The following is a 23,493-nucleotide window of genomic DNA, read 5'->3' as shown; positions in this document are numbered from 1 at the left end:
CTATATAACCGCAGTACAATTATTAAAACCAGGAAATCAACATTGGCATATACTATTGGCATATATTAGCTGAACTACAGACCTTATTCAAATTTCACCAGTTATTAATGACCTCTTCTGCTCCAGGATCCAATCTAAGATCCCATATTGCATTTAGTTGTTATGGCTCCTTAATATCCTCCAATCTGTGACAGGTCCTCAGTCTTATCTTTCATGATCTTCACACTTTGGATGAATACTGGTCAATTATTCGTATTTGGCATATTCTCTCAATTTGAATTTGTCTGATGTTTTCTCATGATTGTATTGAGGTTATTCATTTTTACATAACTGTGATCTGTGTCCTCCACAGTGTACTGGATTGAGGTATTAATATATTGTATTGTTGGTGGTGTTAATTCTGACCTCTTAGTTAAGGTGATATCTGCTAAGTTTCTCAACTATAAATATAGCAAGCAGGCAACTAAGCTAACTACCCCATTTTGACCAAAAGTTATTGCTCTGGATTAATTAGTTATTGTTTTTCATTCACTCCATCTAAAACAAAAGGAAAAGACTTTATTTGCCGGGAGCCGGTCCATGCTTGCTGTTTCAAGGGACCTGGCATATATGGCATACTGTTCTTAATATGTTTGCTCACCTTCTTGGCACTATGTGTTTGAACCAAGGTCTCTGAGAAAGGTTGTTTCCCCAGGTAGGGATTTTCCCCTGAAGTTAGGGAGGGAATAAAACCTCTTAACTAAGTGCCAGGTGGGTAATTAATCACTTTAACTACGAACAATCATGCTTAAGCTACATAATCTTTACTCCCTGGAATGGAGATAAGAAACGCCCTAACCTTTGAAATAGAGATTGATAGGATTGGAATCAACTGGTATAAATACAGATGTAAGAGAGACGGAACCTAGGCACAGAACCTACACAGAACGTTCTCTAGAGACAGAAGAACTTCGCTGGAGAGAACATGGCAAAAGTTCCTGGACAGAAACTGGCCTCAGAACCTAGAGACAGAACCTAGCGAGAGAACATGGCAAAAGATCCTGGACTGAACCTGACTACAGAAATTGGCAAGAGAACCTGACTAGAACCTGGTGACTGAATCTGGCTGGAGAACCTGGACAGAACCTGGCTGGAGAACCTAGCGAGGGAACATGGCTACAGAACCTGGCTGGAGAACCTGGAGAACCTAGCAAGAGAACATGGACACAGAACCTAGCTGGAGATCCTAAGCAGAACCTCTCTGGAGATCCAGACCAGAACTTGGCTGGAGATCCTGGCTGGAGATCCTGGCTAGGCTGCTGATCAACTGAACGCTGTCTCCGTGTCCTTCCTTCTTTGCCGACTCCGTCTACGCCTTTGGGAACCCCTGGACCCGCTGGGGTTGGACCCCAGCATTTATTCTCTCTGAAAACTTCTAAGTAGTTCACCAGGGCAACAGGACTCTCAGCATGCTTAGATCTATACAGCCTGGGATCTAATACACAGGGTTTACGTTTATTGCACCTTTTGTCAAATAAGACTGAAAATTTGGCAAGCAGCTAGCAATGGCCTAATGTTTGAATCCTAATTTAGACAAAAGTGTGGGTACCACCCTGAGGAGAAAAGAATTCATATACAAATGCGTCAGCCCCATAGCCTATATCATCATCTCCATCTGAATCAACACTTCTTGCCTCCCAGCAATAAATGCCCATATCAGCCAGGACACCAATTATGTTCACCTTCCCTAAGCTAGAATGAACATCTGGGTTCCATGATCTGAAGAGGGAGCTCAAACTTGGACACTTTGTAAATAGAAAGGGCAGCTCATTTCACTACAAGAGGTAGCCCTGAATAGACCAAAGTGACTGCCAGGGCTGGAAGGCCCCTAGGAGGTCTAAACATTAAAGAATTGACAAATTGGAAAACTGAAAAGAAGGAAAGAAGAGATGAAGAACGTGTCAAGTTAGAAACAAGAGGAGAGCATATAAGGAGTAAGAGTGGCTGAAATGTCCTAAGTCAGTGGTCGGCAAACTCATTAGTCAACAGAGCCAAATATCAACAGTACAACGATTGAAATTTCTTTTGAGAGCCAAATTTTTTAAACTTAAACTATATAGGTAGGTACATTGTTATTAACTTAATTAGGGTACTCCTAAGCTGGCCTTTGCTAAAAACGTCCTCAATCTGATTGAGGTCCATTCGCTGAGGTCGACCCCTTCCAACTCTCCCATCCACACTCGTCTTGCATACTTGTTTCATCTATCTTTTGTCACCCGCACGCGATTTGCAGACGCGACTAGCACTAACCACTGCACAATGAGACTGCTGACTGACTGGCTCACTCAACTCGTGCATGAATCGTGCGTGCCTCCCCGGCGCTGCGTGTCCTACACCACGTTTCCCGTAGCCTGACCGACCGACAGCCCCCACTTCTTCTAATGCCACTTCTTCAAAATAGACTCGCCCAGGCCGAAAACCGACTTCTGCGCATGGGCCACGAAGTTTCAATCGCACTGTACTGTGTGCCCGCACGTGGTATTTTGTGGAAGAGCCACCTTCAAGGGGCCAAAGAGCCACAGGTGGCTCGCGAGCAGCGGTGTGCCGACCACTGTTCTAAGTGCATTGTAAACTCAACAACCTTTAAGGTAGGTACTACCATTGCCCCATTACACAGAGGGAAAAATGGAGGCACTAAAAGGGTAAATAACCTGTTCAAGGTCACAGGTAAGAGGCCGGTCCAGGACATGATCCTAGGAGTTTCACGTAGGCACTAATGCCCTTTAAATATTACATATACTGCCTCCATTAGAAGTTCATGTGCATGGTCGGCAAGTTTCACCAATTACCTCTGGTACCATCCAAGACACTATTTGTTATCTTAAGTTGCACTGCCTTAGTATGAAAACTGGCCTTAAATATGCCTTGTGCTTTTATGTTTGTGCTTTTCCCCCAGGACAACATCACAGTCTAATAGTGCTTATTAAATATTCTCATGTTCATGCACAACCTAAATGAGATCTGATTATTAACGTCCAAGCTATTACAGAGAAACCAAGGAAAAAAGAATAATGATTTCCCTCATCCCATTCAGATAAGCTGGCCTGCTATTTGCTTTAGGGAACTATGTGACCTGCTCTGACTATAAAACAGCTTTCTTATGGCTGATGAGAAAATTTCCACACAGCTGACACTAAAAAGGTTTGCAGACTGGAATAAATCAATCTTGCCAGCCTTGGAACTTTCCAAATATATTATTCAGATTGACAGTGTCAGGAAGGTCAAGAAAAGCACAAATCTCCTTCCCTGAGGATGAGTGCCTTTAAACATGAGCAGTCTCCAGCGTTTAGTCTTTTAATTCTTTAGAGTAGGATCTACTCTTGGGACATGAGCTTCATGTTTCCTCTCACTCTGCTCTTTCATCTGTTGATGGTGTGTACTTTGGAGGATCCCCAGGGCCTTTTCCAACTTCTGCAGAAGTCTAAAGGACCGAGAGGATTTGGCTTGGATATGTGTGGCCTGGAAACAAATGAGATTATAAAGAGCTTTACAAAGACAAGAAGCCCAGACTTACAGAGACAGGGTCTCTGACTAGGAAATCAGAAATGGCCCTATGCGCCATTTCATCTGGGTCTAAAAGTCCTTCATCAGGAGACCAAACTATAACACAGTAATATCAATACACACCCAATGATGTCCCAGAAAGTAGGTTTTAATGAGAACAAGTGCTTACAGTTGGAAAAAGAATCCTTAAGTAAGTCAGAGGTCACAAAAAGGATTACTTAGAGACACTAGCCCAAAGCTCAGAAAGAAGCAATTCGATTTTCCAGGGATGGATTTACAGAGCAGCAAGAATGGAAAGGAGGGAGTGGGAGTAATTGTGATAAATATCCAACAAACATCATAGATATTCCACATTTTGAATTATATTCTAGCTAATCTGCAGTCTCAAGGGATTTTGACAGAAAACAAAGGTATTAAAGGTAGGAAATGATGTCATCTCTTTATTGAAAAGACAACACAGGTTTGTTATATTGAAAGGCATCAAATAATAATAATAAAATAACAATAACAGTAACCCAACACAGAGCTGATTACGTGGGAGGCAAGCTCAAAACCTATAAACTCACTTGTATTTCCTCTTCTAACCCCCACACAACCATTTGGGGTAGGTCCTTTAATTTCAGTCAGTAGGTCCTATTATTTCATTAAAGATGAGAACAGGTTTAACTTTGCACTTCTCTCCTGTCACATTTTAAAACACAAGCTCATTGAGTTTGTTAGTTTTACTTTTTGTCAAAAATCAGAATAACTGGATGCTCTTAACTACCTTAAAGAGTTATTTGGAAGATCAATAATATAGTACAGGCAAATGTCTCCTATTTTACAGCAAAAGACATTACACTTACTTGGGGGCAGGTCGTTTAATTAGCTTCAATGTTCTTACTCAGCATGCGTGCAAATCATAGTTGCTCTTTTAGTGAAAGTATAGAGTTCATGGAGCGTGTTTCACTGAGAACCCTGAGTTCCCAAGTCTGTGAGCAAAATGAAGACATGCAAGAAAGTTCTTAACTCCCTGCCCAAGACAGAGATACCAAAGCTAAACAGAAAATGTGATGATTCTTTATCACCCATCTTAAAAACATGTGTTTGCTTCCTATTTGTAAGTGAACAACCCAATGATAACTTCTTTCTTTTGATAGTGAATTAAGAATAACATACAGAATTATGGCTATTTAATGTTTGAAGACTTCTGGACATCCTCATGAAAAGCTAAGGATGTTTCCTCTTTTCTTCTATTGTAGGCACTTATGAAATTACAAAAGACACAGGATAGAAAATCTAATAATAAAAGCAAGAATCTCACTGTTTGGACTATGCAAGGAATTCCATTATTCTTTAAGGATTAATGTAACATAATGATTGGTCATATAAAGAACCGACATTTGTATTGTGCAAATAAAAGTAATCATTATAGTGCCTTCATTTTGAGTTCTTCAAACCAGAATCTTAGAAGAAAAGGCCCAGATAAGATCCAATAATACTCGCTGCTAGACTAGAAGTGACCCATCCTACTAGTACTATGGTCGATTACCTTAGGAGTGGAGTTCAGCCAGCCAGCTGTACCGGAGACCCTCAACAGGGGTTCAAATAGCTCTGGGGCTTTAATAAAAAAAGAAAAAGATACACTTAAAAACCCCTAAGTGGCCAATAAACATGGAAGAGATGCTAATACTCATTCATAACTAGAAAAATGAAAGTGTGTTCGATTGGCACAAAATCATTGCTGGCAAGGATGTGCAGCAACAGGAATTCCATACTAGTTAGTGGGAGTGTAAGTTGGTGCAACTACTTTGCAGACAATCTGGTAGTCTCTGAAAAAACTGAAAATGTCCACAACCTATTGCTTAGCAATCCCGCCCACAGATGCAGACCTTAAATTAACTTTCACACACATATATATACAAGGAACTATATATAAGAATATTTTTGTAGCAGAATCATTTTGAATTAGAAATAGCCTAAATATCAGCAAGAGAATAGTGAAATGTAGTATAAATTAAAGCTAAATAACAGTGGAAATGAATGAAATGAAGCAACATATACAGCAACAAGGATAAATATCAAACAAAACTGAATGGAATAAAAGCAAATTAAGAAAGATACATTTTACATGATACTTTTTATATAATGTTTAATATATGTACAATGATACCATATAATGTTTGGTAATACATTCATTTTTTACATAAAATTATTATCCTATATAATAAAAAGCTAATATGCAAATAGACCGAATGGTGGAACAACCAGTCGCTATGATACGCACTGACCACCAGGAGGAAGATACTCAATGCAGGAGCTGCCCCCTGGTGGTTAGTGTGCTCCCACAGGGGGACCGCTGCTCAGCCAGAAGCCGGGCTCATGGCTGGCAAGTGCAGCAGTGGTGGCAGGAGCCTCTCCCACCTTTGCGGCAGTGCTAAGGACTGTGAGAGGGCGCAGGCTGGGCTGAGGGGGGGACCCTCCCCCAGTGCACAAATGTCGTGCACCGAGCCTCTAGAACCTGCTTCCCTATTTATAATGGTCTGGCCCTCTAGCAACTTCAGCGCGAAATTATAGCTAATTTGCCTACAAACATCAGTTGGTCATAATAATCTGGCCACTCAGTGTACATGAAAGTTAAATGTCAAATTCAGGATAGTACTTACCTCTGGGGGATGGGAGGGAAATATGACCAGAGAAGGGACTTTAATTCAATTTGTAATATTTTAATAGCTTAAAGTGGTGATTATGTTATTCTTTATGTCTTTTTGTACGTGAAAAATATTTTTAACATAAAAAAAGAAAGGACAAGAGAGAGGAAAGAAAAACAGGTCGCTTCTCAAAATCAGTTTTGCCAAAACAACAGAACTTGATTATATACAGATACAACCTTGGGAAGAAAAGGGGTTGGGCCTGGCCTCAAACCAGGAAGAGAGAGACCAGGTTTCTAGGTATGGCTATGCCAATAATTACCCATGAGCCCCTGGATGAGCCCACCCCGAGATGAATCCTCTAAGCACTCCAGGGGTTAGTTTCCTCCTCGATATATCAGGCGGCTGCAAGAGATGTTGTCTAAGGTCCTTCCGGATCTAAAAGTCCATGGTTTTGTACTGTAGCCCCACCTCCTCACTGGCAACTGGCAACAGAGGGGCTAAACCATACTTTGGTAAGCTCATTTGTAATCCAAATGATGGTTTTAAAACTTGCATTTACCTATTTAATTATAAAATATTATCTTTTTATTCTCTTGCTCATACCTGGTTCATGTACTAGTTTGCTAGGGCTTCTATAATGGAGTACCACCAGTCTGGGTGGTTTAAATAACAGAAATTAAGATTAAAAATGGCGACAGAGTAAGGGGATGCTGCACAGACATGCTCCCAGGAAGAAATGGGAATTACAACTAAAATACAGAAAAACTTCCGAGATAACCAACGGGAAACTCCCAGGAGAGAACCCTGATACCCAAGGACTGAAAGTGAAGACCGCACAGAGACTGGCAGGAGACGGGGAGGCATGAAAGGGCTGGCTGGGTGCCCACAGACAGCAACTGAAGTCCTGGAGAACTCTGGGATCTAATCCCCACGCTGGGCCCCCCAGCAGAGAGCACCAAAACTGAGAAGGGTACCCACATAACATCTGGCTGTGAAAAGAAACGGGGTGCTGTCTGCCAGGGAGTGACAGCTGAACATTCAGGTACCCTCTTAAAGGGCCAACACACAAAATTCCCTGTGGAGCCATCCACCTTGTGTTCCAGGAGAGGGAGGGTGAAGTGGACTGGAGCTGTGAGAGCAGAAGCCAGGACTGGGGCCTCGGGGGATAGAGTTCAGAAGGCAGACACCCCAAGTTTCCTGGGTTGAATCATTCCCTCATGCCACGGAGGACATCTTTCCCACACAGATATTTGCGCCCTGCCTGGGGGGAAGACAGTGGACACACCCTACTGGAAAACACCTTGCCCTAAGGCCACTTAAGAGATTAAAAATAACAGCCTCCAGGCAGAATCAACTGCCCCAACTTGTTGAAAAAACTCTCGCCACACCTGAGGACGGTTGCCTGGGGGCAATTCAAGTCGGAATTCTATCAGTCTATAGCCAGAGGCGGTCTCTGGAGGCTTTGAGTTTTGCCTGATCCAATTAGTCAGAAACAGCCTTTAACACTGTCTGGCACTAGAGATTGAGAGGTGTAGGGGGTCTACCTAATACACAGTCACAAACCCAAACAGAAAGCCAAAATAAGGAGGCAAAGAACAACCTCCAAATGAAAGAACTAGAGAATTCTCCAGAAGAAGAGATAAATGAAGCAGAGATAAGAAATTTATCTGAAACAAAGTTCAGAGTAATGATGGTAAAGAAGCTCAACAGCATGAAAAAAGATATAGTAACTATGAAAAAAGAAAAGTCTGAGATAAAGAATGACATAACACAAATAAAGAACACATTGGAAGGAATACACAGCAGATTAGGAGAAGCTGAGGATCCAATCAGTGAAATTAGAAGACAGAGTTGAAAATATTACTCAGAGAACCAAAAAGAAAAAACAATTAAATAATAGACATTATTGTCTCAGAATTCTGTAGGCTGAAGTTCAAAATCAAGATGTTAGTAGTGTTGGTTTCTTCTGAAGGCCCCTCTCTTGACTTGTAGATGGCCAGTTTTTCCATGTGTTTTAACAGTATCTTCCATCTGTGTATGTCTGTGTCCAACTTTCCTCTTCCTAAAAGGATACCTGTCATATAGGAGTGGGCTTCCCCCCCACTAATAACTTCATTTTAACTAAAGTACCTCTTTGAAGACCCTATCTCCAAATACAGTTATGTTCTGAGATACCAGGGGGTAGGCCTTCAACATATCAATTTTGGTGGGGACACAATTCAACCCATAACAATAGAAAAGCCCTAAATCTTCATACCAATAGGCTTATGGAGGAAGGAAGCAGAATTAATTACTAATTTAAATTTATCAATCACTCTAATTCTATAACTGTTTACTTATCACCAAAATGTCATGCTTTTTCATAATTAACCTAGGACATTCTGTGTGTAGGGCTGCTTAAAACTGAGTAAATACATTATTAAATTTAGCTTTTAGGCTATTCAAGCAAGGTTAATATTTTCTGAAGTTGAAATTAAATGATGATGTTTTTTTCCTTTAACAAAAACTCATTCATTTTCTAGAAATAATTTGGTTAGAAAAACACCACACAACTAGTTTCCAAGGACTAACACCTGCGCCAAAAATGACATATATATGATTTCTCCAGCATATTATTTCAGTAGGCTCTGCTCATTGAGAGAAATTGCCACTTCGGAGTTGATCCGTAGCAACACATACGGTATTGTATGATGTACAGTTGGCCAGGTTGTCCCACTTCCAACATGCTACTCACTCAATTTAGCCCAGTGAGTGACAAATCAAACCCTGTTGGCTTGGCCTGCGGAAGTCTCACTGTCTGCTAACCCACACAGAGCTGCCTTTCTTGAGCCTGTAAGTCAGAGGAATGAGAGCCAGGAATCATTAGGGAAAAACCGTCAAAGGACACTGGGAATCATGGAAACTGGCCATTTTGGAACAGTCAATATGCCAAAACCTGAAATGCCCCATGTGGGCAGCCAACAGATATTCTTCCTTAAGCCAGAGACACATCTATTTTTAAGTTGGGGAAATTTGTGGTTTCGGCCAAGTCATACCTTTCACCAACGGCAGGTGACTACATCATCAGGGCATGTCCCCAAAGCACAGGTATTTATAAGTCCAACTTCATTTGAAAAAATAAAGGAGCCAGAGGAAACAGAACATCAAATACTAATATCAGATCCTACCCCTAAAAAACGGTACGGACTTGAATAAGGTAGTCACCAGCAGACAGATACAAGTTCAGCCTACCCAAAGTCTTCCATGTTGACTCTAAAGGTGCCTACAATACCTCTACCTTCAAGTGAAAGTAAATAGCCACCCATTCCTCAAGGAATAGTCACCAAATCTACACAAATGCTGTTTCTAATGTAATTAACACTCTGGAATCCAGCAGAGTTCATTCTGTTTACCTCACTAAGGAATAACTACTGGGGGCAGGGTCAAGTTAAATGTGGAGGTCTCCTGGGAAAGAAGCTGTTGACTCCAGAGAATTACCCTGTTGATACCTCGAGTTCTTGTTATTATTAAGAGGAAGAAGTGTTAATTATATCAGTTATTAAAAATGAAGCAGTCATGCTCTAAATCAGTGACAACTAAAATTATTCTTAAAGAGTAAGTCACAATAAGCCTCAGTATTAATATTCTTTTTAAAGTTGACCACACTTTGTAGAATTTCCCATGACTAAAATATTATTTACTTACATTTTTGCATAAGTAGCACAAGTATATGTATATATAAGGAGTTAGCCTTAAGCTTATGTCATCCTATGTGAAAATAAAAAGCTTCCATTTTTCCCCAAAAATTTAATTTATGAAAAATCAAGGCAGATTTTACCTCCTGTCCATAGCAGCATCTAACACACTGCGCCACCAGAAAACCTTAAGTCCTTCATGCTTTTCACAGAGTGCCAGCTACTTTCACTTCAATTTCAAAGTAGCTTTACAATGCACTCTCATGTGCTGCAGTAAGATATTCATCAAGTCCCCGTGTAAAGCTAGCTTAAAGCACCAGAACTCCAAACCAGAGAGTCTAAGCTCACTGGAATTGCCAAAGCCATTCTGAAGCATATTTTAAAGGACCAGCAAAACACAGCAAGACATTTATGATTTTAAAAACTATTTTTGAAAACTAAATATACATAGAATTTTTTTTTTTTTCATTTTAGAGTTCCTTTAGAGAAATTTGTGTTGGTTCATCGGATATTAACAATTGGGGTGAGAATAGATCAAAGATAATTCTTTAAAAACTGCCAACTAAAATCAAAAATCAAAATGCCACTTTTCTAAAATTATCAATAGCAACTCCTCCACCTAATTCTCTATCTCGTCCTTTTCCCCTTCAAGTATCTCTAACAATTCCTTCACTCACTGTACCTGCAAGCCATTGATCTGTAATGTTTTCATCCATCACTCACTATTTTCTTGTCCCCAAATATCTTCTTAGCTGGTTTAGATGCAAGGTCCTTCATAATAATCACTTCCTAGAAGCCCCTCTTCTCATTTCATCCTAGTCACCTATCAAAGCACTAAACCTAGCTAAACCCAACCCTTACCTCTTCCACAACAGTACCAATGATTTTTAACTTGGCTAGAGAAACACACTCAACTAGACTAACTGGTCACATTTTCAATTCATGATCATGAACTCAAGCAGCAGAGTCCCCGGTGTGGTCAGACAATCCTAACATATACTACCACATTCTCCATCCTTCCACTGTCCTAGACAACTGTTCCATACCTTGCCCCTCTTTCCTCACACTTCCAACGTGGCCTCCACACACCCTCACTCTCAGCTAATGGACTAGAGGCAATCAGAAGAGAACTTCCAAAGCCTTCACACTGTATCTACTTACCTGCCTGTAGCTGGGCCCACGCACAATATTCTCTCTTCCCTCCTATTACTAGGGGTGTCTACTTCCTTAAGGCCAATCCTCCCACTCTGTGCACTAGATTCTATCCATTCTTACCACTCAAGTGGAGGGCTCCAGCAATTCTCCCTGCTTCTCTTATAACATTAATTTCCCACTCTACTTAAGCACCCATTCGCATACACGGGAGCATATAAACATGCTATATTTCCCATCTTTTAAAAAACACACACTCAAATAAGCTCTTGACCCTTAGTTTCCTTTATAGCTTCTGTCCCATTTCTCTGCTCCACAATACAGCAAAACTCAAAAAGTTATCTCTATTTGCTGCCTCCAATGCAACCCCTTCTATTACCCTTTAATCCTATTCTAATCAGTCTGTCACCACTGCCATTCCACTAAACTGCTCTTGTCTGTGTCACCGGTGATCTTCATGCTGGTAAGTCCAACGCCAATTCTCAGTCCTCATCATTCTGACCTCTCGGCAGCATTGGAGACAGTGGATTACTCCTCCTTTCTTGAAGCACTGTCTTCTCTTGGCTCCAGACCTTCATCACCACCACTACCTCACTGGAGACTTTTCTCAGTCTCTGCAGTGTCCTCCTCAGATCCATCCCAAGCCTCCAACGATAGAAGTGCTCCCGAGATCGGTCCTTGAACCTCTTCTTTTCATGATTTTACTCATTTTCTGGGTAACTTCACCCAGTCTCATAGCTTTAAATATCATGATGTTTCCCATGGATATTTCCAACCCAGACCTTTGCCCTGAACTCCAGCCTTGTATATTCCTCTGCTTCTTCTACATCTCTACTTGAATATTTAATAGAAATCTCACTTATTATGTCCAAAACTGAACCTCTGGCCTTCCTCTCCACACCTGCTCCTTCCACATCGTCCCCATGATAACAAACAGCAACTCCATCCTTCCAATGGCTCAGATGGAAAACTTCCCAGACGGAAGAGTCATAATCAGATGAGGATTAAAACAAGAAGGGGGGGGGGTACAAATCACAATGGAAGGAATTGATACGTTTCTTTATTTCTTCTGACTAAGGCAGCTCACAGAAGAGGAAGTTCAGCAGGTCAATAATCCTAAGAAAAGATGCCAGCCAACTGCTGATCAGAAAATGCAGGTTAAAACAGCTATGAAATACCATTTTATACAAATAAAATGGAACAAAATCGAGCTACCAGTCAATAGTGAGTGGTTGGTAAGGATGTCTCTACATGGTAACTCTCATACTTTTCTGGTGGGTGTGTAAATTAGTATACAAAAGAAATTGCATTTCTTTGCTTTTATTACAAGAAATGCAATTTTAAGATTTCTGATAGATAATTCTGACAAGTGTATATAGATAAATGTACATAGAACTATTGGAATACATATAAATGAATATATGTATATATCATTATATAAACTCCTTCCATATTTTCCTATGGTTACATTTCCAACTAAACGACTGCAGCAGCCAATGGATTAGAGTCTCGAACACTTTTATGACTTATTAGGGAAGAAGGCGTACACTCTTGAGACACAGGAGTAGAAAGAAACAAGTAGTTAGTGGAAGAAAAGATAAACGTAAACCAATCCAGCTTTCATTGTATTTCAAACAGCTTTCTTTCAAATACAACTTTAAAATCTCTGAGATACTTAATAAAACGGCAAACAATTTTCCCAACACTGGACTCAGTAACTATTCTTTTAATTCAATTAAAATTGAAGCAAACTTCTCCATGCTATAAAATCAACTTCTGGTGCGTGAACACAGAGCCAAATTCAGTCCTCCAATATGTTAAAGCTCCCGCATGCAAACCAAATGATCGCGACCAAATTCCCAGTGTCCCAGTTTGGAGCCCAGGAGCTGCCAGCCAGGGCGCCTACATTACCGACAAGGAGACAGAGACCACCTCAGAGGGAAAGACCTTTGTGTTTCTGCCAGAATAAAAGGCATCAGTATTTTCTGCCAACCAGTCACTATCTGAAATGGCCTGGGGCCAGAGGGCCTCTAATTACCTAATCTCTTAAAGCATAAACAAAGTCTGATATTGTCACTTTTGTAGAACAAGGGTATCGAAAACGTTCAGAAGATAAGGCCTCAATCATGCTGGCATGGAACCTGGCACCAGAATTCCTATTCAGGGCTTCCCGTGGAAGGACTCACCTTCCCCGCGGAGAACACAGTCACATTCAAGGGAAGGGAAGTCAGCCGGAAGCGGGAGACATGAGGCCAGGCTCTGTGTACGGAAGGAACTCTGTGAGCTGGGTTGGTTTACCCATATCTTTTCTTCAGTTTTAACACAGTCACTCCCTGAGTTCCAAATACACTCCCAGGCATGACATGTATGTCACATAGGAAGTGGGGGGGAGGGGCCAACATTTCTAAATGAGGGGCTTGCATGCCTTTCCAGTGCCTGGCATGTAACAGGCGCTCTGCCAGGTCTGACTGAATCCTCAAAACAACCCTAAAAGGTAGTAGGATCAGCCTTTGATAGATGCAAAAAAAACTGAGCAGAATTAGGTAAACTGTCCACATTAAAACAAACACAGAAACTACAATAACTTGTGTGCATATATGCATAAAAAAGGGACACAGACAAGAGTGTGCCTGGGGTGGGGGCAGAGGTGGGCCAGAAGGGGTTAATGGGGAAAAAATACTTCCAACAGTAAAGATTTTTTTTAAAAAATAAAGAAACTGCTCTAGCCAGTTTGGCTCAGTGGATAGAGCATTAACCTGTGGACAGAAGGGTCCTGGGTTCGATTCCAGTCAAAGGCAAGTACCTTGGTTGCAGGCTCCTCCCCAGACCCGGCCCTGGTTAGGGCATGTGCAGGAGGCAACCAATCGATGTCTTTCTCTCACATCGATGTTTCTCTCTGTCTTTCCCTTTCTCTTGTCTTTCCCTCTCTCTTCCACTCTCTCTAAAAATCAATGGAAAAATAAGCTCGGGTGAGGATTTGGAAGGAAGGAAGGAAGGAAGGAAGGAAGGAAGGAAGGAAGGAAGGAAGGAAGGAAGGAAGGAAGGAAGGACAAAGGCCTAATAAGTACTCAAACCCTATCAGTCTGAGTCCACAGCACTAGCTAATTCATCTATACCAGCACCATTCAACAGAAACAACACGAGTCACAGATATAATTGTGAATTTTCTAGTAGGTAAGAGAAACCAAGGAATTATTAAAATCATATATTTTATATAACCAGTATATCAAAATACTAATGAATTGTATAATCTATATAAAAACTTGAAAATTTTGACTTTTTAAAAAAAATTTGGAGCCTTTAGTGCTCAACTGCCACTATAGTTACTGACCCCAGTTCTGGGACGGTTAAGGTCGTACCTGGTGACCCCCATAAGCAGAAACTGTTCTTCTGAGCGCTCCACCTCAGAGCTGGTGGTGTGGAGAGGCACCATATTTCCTCTTTCCCCGTGTCAGGTGCATCTCACCCGAGAAGTTTCCTCTTTAGAGACGCCTTCCCTAGGCCTGAAACCACACTCCATCCCCACACCCCCAGTCACCCTCCTCCACAGCACACTTTTATTTTCTTCATGGCACGTTTCATTAACTCAGTTATCTGTTCATTCATTTGTTCACTTTTTAGTGCCCATCATCCCCGCCTAAAATCTAAGCTCCTTGACAACAGAACCTTTTCTGTGGCTTTCATCACTGCTTCCAAAGCTTAGAGCAGTGCCTAAATGTAGAAAAGGTATTCAAAGAATATATGTTGTGTTAATGAATTATTGCAGCCAAAGGGCAAAGATTCTCTCTGCCATAGAAACGATGTCATATGGAAGTTAGTTTCCCAGACTCAACTCCCACCCCCAAAGCCTACTTAGCCCAGAATGTAACTGAAACTGAGGAAGAAATAACAGAGTGTATGACAACGTCAGCAAATGCTCCTCAAAGGCCCAGGGCATTGTTGCCACTTCCCCAGTGCCTAGTCCAACCCCAGGAACACAGCAGGCCTTCAAGATGAATGGAAGATTCCATTCTAAGGAGACACAGAAATCCATTCCAGCCACACTGTGGGTCAATGATCACTTTGGGGCTATCCTGAGAGTATAACCAATAATTACAACATTGTGTAAAAATGTTGCACCTTTCCCTGATTCCTTAATTTAGGTTAGGTCCCTGTGCTATATCTGTCTGCACGAGAAAAAACTGCTCTGTGGTCAGACAACAGAAATTCAACCAAAACTACCCTAAGCAAAGATAAATAGATAGGAGAATGAATGAACAGATAGATAGATAGATAGATAGATAGATAGATAGATAGATAGATAGATAGATAGATAGATAGATAGATAGATAGATAGATAGATAGATAGATAGATAGATAGATAGAAAGAAAGAAAAAAGGAAATATATTGCAAAGGTTCTGAGCATGGTACACTGCTTGGGTCTCATGAAGAACTCTAACCAGAAACCCAAACGCTGCCAGAACTTTCTCTCCATACCTAAGAGTATCGAATTCATTTCCTCCATTCTCTTTCTATGGCTTCCTCCCCTGCTCCAGGCCTCATGGTGACCCTAAAAGGGCCCAGGCTTTCACATGACTGTTTCGACACCCAGAAATTCCTTGGCCTTCCTGCCTTTCAAAAATTCCTGGAATTTGGATAGGTGCTCACCTTTATACCAACCAACTGCAACCCCAGCATTGGTTCAACTTGTACTAAAATAGCCATGTGGATGGTTGGGTATAAGGAGTGAATCCTCGAAAGGGGGGGCCAGGCAGAGGATCCCACTGCTGTCCACTATAGCTTCCCTAAACCCTGCATTTCCTGTTTCAGTAACTTCCTCACAGGCGAGTGTAACTACCTGTTTGGGGTTTACCTTTCAGATTAAGCCACAATAAGCTCAGTGAGGGCAGAATGTGTCTCTCTTGGTTTCTATTCTATCCTCTCACAGGGGGTAGTTTCTGGCACATAGATGCCCTTCAACATATTTCTGTTAAATAAATGAAACTTTTAAAAATAAAATTTAAGGCGAAGAAACACAGTAAATGTAAAACTCATCATCAAGAACTTTTTATACATTAATGATTGACTGAAACTCTATCAGCCCATGAAATAAATCCTCCTCCTTTATAGGTAGGCACCTGGAGAATTCAACCACGAGATCCTAAAACACCTTCCCCGAAACTACTCTGTTGGATGATTCCTGTACACACTGGAGCTAGGCCCCCTCCGGGAAGTCATGCCCATGGGCGGCAGCTGAACAGTAGATATTCTATCAAGAAAAGTGATAGGGCTCAGAAAAAAAAAAAATCTGCAAAGTGAACCCTCAGGTAACAAAAGCAGCGACGGAGCAGTGAGGGAGAGGGAAGCATCGTGTTCACAGCTTAACAAAAGGAAGGAGCAGCAGCCAAGCGCCTTTCACTCAGAAAGTGACCCAATTTAGCTGGCACAGGAAATCCTACTTCGAGTTAAGGTATGAACTTTTCAAGGCATGTACATTTTTGCACCCAAACCTTTATAGGGCATCCTAAAGGTTTCCTTTTCTGGTGATGCTACATATTAATTCATTTACTCCTCCAATGTAAAGGAAAATGTTTGTATTTAGTAAAGAAATTTGAGGTATAATACTGTGAAAAAGCAAAAATAATTTGCCAGAATCTGGTCTCTGAGGGATCCACACATGTAAACACAAATGAGAAACTAATAATAAGTTATGCTAGCATAGCACTTACTGAGCACTTCCACCCACCGTCTACAGTTTGTTCAGTTACTGTTATGCCATTGGGAAGATGAGGAAGGCCAAGAGGGAATAAGTAACTTGGAATGAATCAGTTTAGCTAGAAACGGCTGAACACTCCAACCCAGGATATATTAATAAAAATATATTTTAAAAAACAATACTTTGATACTAAACCCATTGTTCTTTCGAAAATAAAATGATAATTTGGGTAAAAATGAGTTTTCTTACATTTACAACTGCAAGTCATTGTTTTGTTCTGGGTGTATAAGTAGAGGTGTAAATCATAACAAAATCCGCAGCTGTCTTGCTACACTAGCTATGTAAATTGAGCAAGATATTTATTCAGCTTCTTTGGATCTTTAGTTTCTTCATCTGTTGAATGGGGATAATGTCAACTGCACAGGTTTATCATAAGAGTTAGAGGGAGGTTTTGGGATTCGATGAGAAACAGACAAGATTCCTCCGTCTTGAAGGTGTGCACAGTCCACGAGGGAGACAGATATCAACAACAACAACAAAAAACTTAAATAAAAGTGGTAAGAGAGAGGGATGCACAATGGGTGAGAGCAAATCTGAGCTGAGTCTGAAGGACACGTGGACTTAGTCAGGACCAAAGGAACAGCACAGGGAAAGGTATGGAAACATGAAAAGCAGGGACTGCTCCAGGAACTCGAGAACACGGTATTCCTAGAAGGTAAAGGGGACAAAGGGGGTCAGGAAGTGGGTCTGGAGAGGTAGAGGGCCAGATCATAGAGTCAGGTAGGCACACTAAGGCGTTTGGGTCTTATTCGGGAAGTGACGGATGGCCACTGAAGAATTTGAAGGCGTGTGACATGTAACAGGTTTGAATTTTAGATATGGCTACAGAGGGAAGGATGGATATGGAGGACAAAACTGGAGAAAAAGCGGAGATGGGTGATGAGGTGATGTGGCCCTGAATTAATGATGTGGCTGCAGAGTGTATATCTGAAACTAATAGAGAATAATATTGAATGGAAACTACAGTTGAAAAATAAATTTTAAAAAATGATGTCATAACTCTAGCTGGTTTGGCTTAATGGATAGAGCATCAGCCTGCAGACTGAAGGGTCCCAGGTTCGATTTAGGTCAAGGGCACATGCCCGGGTTGCGGGCTTAATCCCCAGTGTGGGGGGTGCAGAAGGCAGCCAATCAATGATTCTATCTCATCATTGATGTTTCTATCTCTCCCTCCCTCTCCCTTCCTCTCTGAAATCAATAAAAAATATATATTTTTTTAAAATGATGTTATAGCAGAGAAGGAATACAGAGGAGAAGCGGTTATGAGATAAAAACCAACAGAACTTGCTAAGTGACTGGGTGTGGAGGGAGTGGGCAATGGAGAAGCTTCAAGGCGTAGGAGGATGGTCACGCTCCTGGCTTGGGTAACTTGGGTGACTGAGCTGGGGAAAGAGGAACGCCAGGTTTTGGGGGGAAAGTATTGAGGTCAGTTTTGCATATACTGAGTTTTGGTGAAGGAGTGTGGTCAGAAGGGTGGGATGGAGGTGCACATTTGGCAGCCACACACACAGAGGTGACAGGTAACACCTCAAGAATGAATGACACCAGCGCAAGAGAGGCTGCAGGAGGAGAGGGTGCTGGAAAAGCAGTGGGCAGAGGGTGAGCCCAGAGAGGAGACGACACAAGAAGATGACAAGGATCCAAAAAACCGGATAATAAAGCATCTCAGCGCGTCAATGGCCAACAATGCCTGCAACAAACATTCAGTTAAGAAGGGACTGAAAAAGTGTCCGTTCCATTTATCAATGCCCAAATCATGAGCGATCCTTTCTAAAGAAAAAGGAGGCAGAGAGAGCATTTGGTGGGGTGGAGAAGGCTATTACCAAGTTACTATGGTGGAGAAGGGAATAGAAGGTGAAAAAGTGGTGTGAGCTTCTATTGCAAATGTGCCTGTCTGAGGAGAGATGGAAAGTGTTCAAAGTGGTTCTGGAACCAAAGCCCTAAAGTCTGTAACCAGACCCGATACCATGAGCGGGGGACAGGCCAATTCACCAACTGGACCAGCCAACAGGAGCAGTGGGAAAAGGTAAGAAGAAACCCACTGGGCAGCGCTAGAGAGGTGATGAGGATGCACAGTTCCTGACGGCCATGGAGGTCAGGTGACGAGGAGAAACACAGGACAGGGCACAGGATTTGGGTGTATAGGTGGGGGAAAGGTGGAGGGGCAAAGGGGAATTGAGGGGGGGCGGTCCATGACGCCCTCTTCTGGGTCTTATCAACCAGGAAACCAAAATGCTGGCACATCCCAATGTTCCCTAAGGGGACTCTTCAAATAGAACTCTGGGCCTTTGGTTCAGTGTTGCTAACAGGATTCAACACTATCAGAAATGAAAGATTGAGGTATTTACCATTCACATCCCACTTCGCCCTTATTCCCATTCCCCTCCCAGAATTCAGAGATGCTGGGGTCTGCCTGTTTAATAATCATTTCTTTGCTTAGGCCACCGAGGCAGTAAGTGGCTGTTTCCCTTTTTGTAAGTGCAAGGTCACTCTCTCTCTTCTTCTGGCGCCCCCATAATTAGGATGTTGGTACGTTTGAAGTTGTCCCAGAGGCTCCTTACACTATCTTCATATTTTTGGATTCTTTTTTCTTTTTGCTTTTCCAGTTGGGTGTTTTTTGCTTCTTTGTACTTCAAATCTTTGACTTGATTCTTGCGATCCTCTAGTCTGCTGTTGGAACTCTGTATAATATTCTTTATTTCAGTCAGTGTATGCTTAATTTTTAGTTGGTCCTTTCTCCACCTGCAAAGAAAGCCATTCCTCCCTGTTTGCTTCTCCTAGCAGTTTGCTCACAATGAGAAATTTGGGAAGTGCTGAGATTGGTAAGTAGCAGTATACTTGGAGAGTTGAAGAAGAAACAACAGGAGACAAGAGTGAATCAAATTTAAAACCCAGGAAATTACAAAAAGAAACTATATCATGAATACGTAATACTTGAAATAAAACACAGACCAGCAAACAAAACCCTTGCCTCACAGAACACATCAGAGTCCTATATCTAAAAACTGTCAGTTCAAACTCCCCCTTCCTTTTTACTTGTTTTCTCTCCTTTTCTGTGATGTAGATCCGAGGTCATCAAACTAAGGCAAGGTGGCTAAACCAGCCCACACCTGCATCTGTGAGGCCCAGGAGCTAGGAATGGTTTTCTACTTTTCAAGGGTTATAACAAACACGTAAAACCAAGGTAGAATATTCAACAGAGACCATACGTGGCCTGGGAAGTCTAAAATATTTACTTCCTGGTCCATCCAGAAAAAGGTTGTCAACCCCTGGTACAGACGAAGACTCTGTGACCAGATGGACAGAGATTTTCTTGAGGCCGCACAATGACTGGCAGGGGAGCTCACACAAGAACCCATTTCCTTGGCTCAGGCCAGAGAGCTCTCCGAATCACCACCCTCAGTGCTGATGACTGTCAGCCAAACACAGACTTGCAATAACTCCCACTTGAAGGTCAAAAAAGAAAAAAAAGGAGGGTTTCTTTTTTGGGTTTCTTTAGGGTTTCTGAGAGAGACACAAAAATAAACTTTAAAGATTCTACTAATATTTTTACAGCCTCCTGGTTGAATAACATGAAATGGGGAAAAAAGTATTTAGCGATGGGCTACACATATCTCAAACTCCCCCTTTCTACTCTTTTCCTCTTAAAGTGCTTCCTGAAATCTAATCTCTGTCAGGAAGTATGACTTGTTCTTGGCCTAGCAGCCACACTCATGCACAAAATCAAACAGTACAGCCGTGTGGCAACCTCAGGCACCACCTACAGCGAAGGCTGTGCCCAAAAGATAGTTTCATGTGGTTAAGTGGTAACCCAGGTCAAAATGTCTCTATTTTAATAATTAAAACACTTTCATATGCAACCCATTCACCGAACCTTCGATGACCTTTGTTATATGTAATAATCAAAACTCACCTTGAAACTCCCAAGGAAAATTCAAATGGTAATACTTCCTGCATAAGACTTTCCGTGCTAACCTGGCCATTTTCCGTTTTAGCTCTCTATCCTGAATGACCATTCATAAATAACTCCTCTTGTGGCAGCTACTCAGTCTCATTTACTAAAAAAGAGTAGCAATAATTTTTCTGTCTTTATAAATCACAACACATCCCCAGTTATTTCATCAGACATTTCCCAGTGCCCATGGCCTCGTTCAGCCCTGGAGGCGACAATTGCTGACTCTGACAGGTAACATTGTTATAAACATCACCTTTTAGGACACTGAAAGGCAAGAAGCCAGGAAAGAAGAATGCAAATTTTATATTAAGAATTATTTACAGCCCAGCTGGTGTGGCTCAGTGGTCGATTCTTAGTCAGGGCATATGCCCTGATTGAGGGCTCAATCCCCAGTAGGGGGTGTGCAGGAGGCAGCCAATCAATGATCTTCCTGATCATTTATGTTTCTATCTCTCCCTCACCCTTCTTCTCTGAAATCAATAAAAATATATTTTAAAATGATGTTCACAAAGGAATTATTTTACAATGTTAAATCAAAATAGATTTTAGAAATCTAGTCTAGTTTTTTCATAGACATATAAGAACAGTCATAAGTAACAAAACCAAGGTGTGATCTTATTTGAGTGTTCTTTCCATGTCCTTTTAAGGAAATAGAATATAAGTAAAAAAAAAAAAAAGAAAGAAAGACTGGAAGGAAATGGGCAAAGAGGGAGGGGAAGTGGGGGGCATCTGTAATAATGTCAACAATAAAAATAAACATTTTTAAAAAAGGAAGGAAAGAGAAGGAAGAAGGTAAAGAGGGAGGGAGGAGAGGGGATAAAAAAAAAAAATCCTCAAAATAGATCCAGAGACATGGAAGCATGGAACAGACTGATGAATCTGAGGGAAGGGGGTGGGAGGTATGGAAAGAGATTAACCAAAGAACTTATATGCATATATGCATAATCCATGGACACAGACAATAGGGTGGTAGGCCTGGGTGCAAGCGGGGGGAGGCAGGAACCAGGTGGAAGGGGTCAATGGGAGAAAAGGTGGACATCTGTAATACTTTCAACAATAAAGATAAAATAAAAAAAGAAAAATCCTCAACCAAACGCTCAACTACTTTTCAGCCCAATGTAGTTCCATAGCTTTTAAACTTTCTCAATTATTTCTTTTATTGTTTTTATTATTTGTGCTAGAGTTTCACTGGTCTTTTGGGGTGTAGCAGAGTGGAGGTCCCAATAACATACCTCCTCTTGCAGGACATCTGGCATTCTTCTTGGTCTTCTGGTAATACATTTATCTGAAATCCTGTTCCTCATATCTTCCTGTTGAACTGATTCATGTGTCGATTCTTATGGATTTCTAGTAGCCACATTTATAACGAATAATCAACCTCTAAGAAAATTAATGGGTCTAAGATGGATGTAGAGCCAATAATCAAACAAAAAACTCAAAGTTTTCTATTCTAAAGGATCCTATTTATTATGTCAAAATATTCAGGTGGATTTAGGGTATGGTACAATATGGTATGGAATGTATGTATATATTTGTTGTGTATTTGTTCATGTGTTTATTCCTGCAGCTCATTTTTCAAAGATTTTTTAAATTTATTTATTTTTTTTAGAGAGAGAGGGAGAAAATAAAACATGGATTGGCTGCCTTCTGCACATGCCTCTACTGGGGATCAAGTCCGCAACCCCGCAACTTGGGAATCGAACCAGCAACCTATCAGTGTGAAGAAAGATGCCCAACCAACTCAGCCTCATTGGCCAGGGCTCAACTTAACCTATTAATGGACAGTTGATTTCTCACTATTTTCATTAAGGAGAAAGAACCCCTTTGGAGAGGCTCTTTTATTTACAAAATGAATAACTATACACCACTATGATATATTTTTCGGGTCATTATTGAACCTACTGCTTAGCTAATAACAAATTTTAAAAACCATTTATCCTGGAAACAGTTCAGGGTGCAATATCATTTACTGTTAACCAAATGAAATAAAGAGGATTTTCCTACTTCTTTAGATTTGAGAACGATTTGGTCTCATCAGCCTTTGGTCGGTCTCTTGGTATCACTTCCACAGTTAATTACAATAAAGAAAAAATGTTCTGACCTCCTTATGCCTGCCGCTAGCATCTCTCTGCAGTTCTCAGTGTGGGATGCAGGAGGAGGCACCTGTGTGTATGTCCTTTCTGTCTCCATTTTGAGTGTCTCTTCTGTCTATGACTTTTCTTTCTGTACCCCTCCATCTCTGTCTTTCTCTGGCTTGCTTATTTCTCTTGTTTCTATTTTCCTCTCTATCCTCATTTCCCCAACCTTCCTGGTTTACTTCCTCTCCTAACAACCCATCATGGAAAAAAATACTATCTGTTTATAATGTTTTTAATTTATTGAATAGATTCTGACGTCCTCTGTCCTTGGAAGCATGGACTAAATTTTTTTTTGTTTTTACCAAATCTCAAAAGCCTACCCCATGAGCCATGCTTATTCCTACTTCTTCAATTAAAATTTCTGAATTGTTTTCTCCAAATCCTGTGCTTTCTTCAAAGTTCATTATCACTTATCCAGTTGCTTAAGCCAGAAATCTACAATCATCTTTGATTTCTATTTCCTTCACATCCCACTTCAAATCCATTAGCAGGTCCTGTAGGATCTATACCCAAAACACATCTCAAATTTATCCATTTTACCCCATTTGCCCTACCATCCTCCTTGGAAAAGACGCTATAATTTCTTACGTAAATGTCTATAGCCTGCCTAATTTGCATCCCTGCTTCTGCTCTTGCCACCCT

The 23,493-nt window shown here is 41.2% G+C and overlaps 1 protein-coding gene across 6 annotated transcripts in view; it reads right to left on the bottom strand.

The window, feature by feature from the left end:
• CRACD (capping protein inhibiting regulator of actin dynamics) overlaps positions 1-23,493 on the bottom strand; it is a 246,994-nt gene that overhangs the window by 184,275 nt on the left and 39,226 nt on the right. For 3 of the 6 annotated variants that reach the window (XM_036334684.1, XM_036334725.1, XM_036334692.1), the window contains exon 1: positions 5,075-5,142. The exons of the other annotated variants lie outside the window; for them this stretch is intronic. The gene's annotated coding sequence lies outside the window, so the exon portion shown is untranslated. Of the gene's footprint in view, positions 1-5,074; positions 5,143-23,493 lie in introns of those variants that run through there. 6 annotated transcript variants of the gene reach the window in all.

Source organism: Myotis myotis, unplaced genomic scaffold (genome assembly GCF_014108235.1).
Source record: "Myotis myotis isolate mMyoMyo1 unplaced genomic scaffold, mMyoMyo1.p scaffold_m19_p_1, whole genome shotgun sequence".
Lineage (NCBI taxonomy): Eukaryota > Metazoa > Chordata > Mammalia > Chiroptera > Vespertilionidae > Myotis > Myotis myotis.
The sequence above is the reverse complement of the archived record's forward strand: the minus strand, read 5'-3'. Positions and strand labels throughout refer to the sequence as shown.